This window comes from Rutidosis leptorrhynchoides, chromosome 1 (assembly GCF_046630445.1).
Source record: "Rutidosis leptorrhynchoides isolate AG116_Rl617_1_P2 chromosome 1, CSIRO_AGI_Rlap_v1, whole genome shotgun sequence".
In the NCBI taxonomy this organism is placed as follows: Eukaryota; Viridiplantae; Streptophyta; class Magnoliopsida; order Asterales; family Asteraceae; genus Rutidosis; species Rutidosis leptorrhynchoides.
In genome coordinates, this window is record NC_092333.1 from 614,481,413 (window position 1) to 614,485,322 (window position 3,910).

The window sequence follows — 3,910 nt, forward strand, 5'->3', positions numbered from 1 at the left end:
GGTCCTGGCTACCTGCTGCATCTATTGGCTATTCGAAACGTGGGCAAAATCAGAAAAGTCTATTAATTTGATAACTTATATAATTTTTATCTTTATAACTAATAGGATATTCAGTGAATGCACCGAGCAAAACGTTCACCACCTTTCATAGGTTCACCACCTGTAACTCGATCAAGACATCTAGCCAATATTGTCGCCGTTGATTTTTCTTTAGAATCGTCATCTAGTCGACCAAGTACTCCAATTCAAATTTCCGATAATCCATTTTTTGAACCCGACCTCACAATTGAGAATCCAGAGGATATTCAGGGATAATTCAGAGATCCTAAACCACTAATCATTCCTCATGAACCACAAATCACTCATCCAGAGATTGTCGAAGAAGAAACCATTAAATCAGAATCCTCGAGTGATTCAGATTCAACAAATTCAATCATGGAAAATCTGGAACCTCTAAGTATGGAAGACCGAATGAGGGCTAAATGCACTAGCCAAGATCATGTAATTACTCAACCAGACATTAATGCACCAGATTATGAAATCAAAGGACAAATCCTACACATGGTAACTAATCAATGCCAATTTAGTGGTTCGCCAAAGGAAGATCCAAACGAACATCTTCATACCTTTAATAGGATCTGTACTTTATTTAAAATCAGAGAAATTGAGGATGAACAGATCTATCTCATGTTATTTCCCTGGACTTTAAAAGGAGAAGCCAAAGATTGGTTAGAATCGTTACCTGAAGGGGCGATTGATACATGGGATGTTTTAGTTGAAAAATTTCTTAAACAATTCTTTTCGGCATCTAAAGCCGTGAGACTTCAAGGAGAAATAGTTATGTTCACACAAAAGCCAAATGAAATTCTATATGAGGCATGGACAAGATTTGGAAAATTGTTGAGAGGATGTCCTCAACATGGTTTAGATACTTATCAAATAGTACAAATATTCTACCAAGGATGCGATATTACTACACGAAAATGTAACACCCCATTTTTCCCCGTACATGATTTACAGGTGTACCGCGTATGTACGATAGGTGTATGAAGGAATTGAGACATGTTCATGCGATAAAGTTCTTGTATGCGAAAAGTGATCAGACCAAGTTAAAGGTGGCGGCGCGGAGGTATGGGTCGCGGCACGACATTACAAACAAATTAGGATCAGGAGGCACGGTACGGGAGGCACCAGACCATGCCTTGGGTCGCGGCGCAACATAAAGGGTCGCGGCGCGGCATTCAGCTGATTTCAATTCCAGGAGGCATGTTAAGAAAACCAGCAAAATACGTTATGGGTCGCGGCGCGACGATTGAGGCCGCGACACGACATTCTGGGCGAGCTGGTACCAGATTTGCAATTTTAAAGGGTATTCGAGGGCATTTTGGTCATTTCGCGTATGTGCCAGATTTGGGATCTTAAATCTCATCCATTCATTCATTTCTCTTATTTCTTTTTCCTTTTCTTTCTATTTTTCTCTCAAAACTTCAAAACCCCATTTGATTCAAAGTGTGATTTGGGAAGGGAGACTCGTGATTCAATTTTTGACATAGAAGACAAGTGTGTTCTCCTCGTTCTTAGCTTCAAGGTGATACTAGCGGTAAGCTCTAACTCCGAATTTCATTTTCGTGTTCATCATTCAAATTTAGGGTTTTTGATTGTATGTTCATACATGGAACCCCACTAGTTATTAATGGAAGATAATAACTAGGATTCGGGTTTATTAGTGATGAAGGCGGGTTTTGGGTTGGTTGATGTTTTAGCCTTGTTGGGGCTTTAAATTGAGTGTAATCACTATGATTAGTGATTATGGAAGTGTAGGAACTCATTTGGGTGTGTTTGGTTGACTAATTTTGAAATGGGTCAAAATTAGGGTTTTGGTGTCAAATTGGGCAAGACAAGTGTTTAACACTTGTGTTCGGGTTTATTTGGCTTATTAGGACCATTGTCACTAGTGTTAGTAATTATTGGTTAGTTTGGGCGCGGTTTGAACTTGGAAGTGCAATTGGGTCGAAATTGCACTAGTTGTCGAAATGGGTTGGTTTGTAATCCACCCTATTTGTGCTAATTGTTATGTGATAATGGAATAGGTACGTTCCATTGGCAAGTTGCGGATTTTGGTTTGGCATCCATCAAGACTTCAAGGTGAGTGTTAATATCCTATGTACATATGTATGTGTAGGATGGGTGCGGGTCGGGTGAAGTGGTTCTCAGTTATAGAGCTCACTTCACATATAGGTGGGTTTGATGGACTTGCGTATAGGTCCAATTGGCACGGTTGTGCGTATTGGTTAACCACCTTTGGCTAGGTGTACATTTCGTGTGTACGTTATCACATGTGCTTGTGATGTGGATTATATAACCCCAATGGCGAAGGGTTGGTATTGAGTTGTGATTGGAGAAGTGGATCACGTGTGGATGCGGATTCACGGTGACGCGTGTAGTTCGGTCATCTTATTGAGGTAGTGATCTCGTGTGGTTTCGGATTCACTAAGGCTCGTGTAGTTCGGCCAACCTCGATGTTGTTGTGGTATTAAAGATAGTAGTCTCGTGTGGATGCGGATTTACTAAGGCTCTTGTAGTTCGGCCAATCTTCATTTTGGAATTTGGTTTTCGGTATTCGGGTTAAGGGTTAACCTTGGACGGTTTACGCTTTGTTATATAATTGTCGTATTGTTGTGATGTAGCTAACCCTCCGGGTGTAGCTCTTTGGCGTTGTTCACATCGTCATTGGTGAACTTATATTTGTTGTTATTTTAGCTTATTGCTTAGAGATCGTACGGTATGCTTAGCTTAGCTTGTCTTTATGCTTGGATGCTCCGGTATGCGTTATTTGATTACTTGTGTGGCGTGTCCATTTTACGCATATATATGTATGTAGTATATTCTCACTCACTAAGCGTTAGCTTACCCTCTCGTTGTTTACATTTTTTTTATAGATTTGCATGGAGGAGGTGGCTCGGGTAAGCATAGGAAGTAGTGGACTCGCGTAGGTTTCTTTAGAAGACGTGCTTTTGTATTTATTAGGATTGGGTAGCGTACCCCCAATCACCATGCTCGGTTTTGTTGAAATTTAAAATAGTCGAGTCGTGTTTGCCCGTTCGGATACTTAAACTATATATTAAATGTTTTAAAGCTTATTGAACTTATTATTGAGTTAAAGATGTTTTTTGGAAACATAAATGAGACCTAAATATTAATGTATTAAAGAAAAAATTTTACGGGCCGGTTTAAATACGGGTTGGGTTGTTTCAAGTGGTATCAGAGCATGGTCTAAGGGATTTAGACGACTTGAGATAGGTGCCTAGACTTAGACTTTTGTGTGTGCTTATTTGTTAGGGGACTTGTAGGTGAACGGGTCGGATGGGAACTTAGTTAGTGCCTTGGCGTGTAGGTGAACTAGCTAGGATTTGACTCGTGTTGTGATGCTATTCCCTTGCGTGTGCTTATATCGCGTAGAATTGTCGTTGTTTTGGTTATATCATCGAGCGAGGCGGTCTTTGTAATAACGAGTTGAGACGACGTGTGTGCGTAATAAGGACTTGCAAACCTTATTACGGGTGCAAATCGTGTCTAACAAGTGATGTACGACGAGTGTTGAGCAAGATGGGGCGGTGTTATGCGTGTTGTTTAATACGTTCCTAGACTAATCGTTTTGCATTCTTTAGAATGATGACGTGAAACGAGATCGAGACGAATGACGAGGAGTGTAACTCTAGAGTTGCGATCGCCGTTGCGGAGCAATTGAGTGCGTTTCGAGAAGAAATGGATAGGAGGAATTCCGAATTTCGAAATAGTGGTGAAATGGAGCATTGTCTTAAGAGCTTCATGAGGACTAAACGTTCGATGTACGACGGGAAACCGGATCCTTTGGTAAGCACAACTTGGATCTCGAATGTCGAAGGGTGTT

The 3,910-nt window shown here is 40.7% G+C and overlaps 1 non-coding gene across 1 annotated transcript; it reads right to left on the bottom strand.

Annotated features, from left to right (window-relative positions):
• Nucleotides 1–819: 819 nt before the first annotated feature.
• On the bottom strand, nt 820–926 carry LOC139887118 (small nucleolar RNA R71). Its single transcript, XR_011772962.1, has one exon. It is a non-coding gene; the product is annotated as a small nucleolar RNA R71 (small nucleolar RNA).
• Between the last annotated feature and the right edge of the window lie 2,984 nt (nt 927–3,910).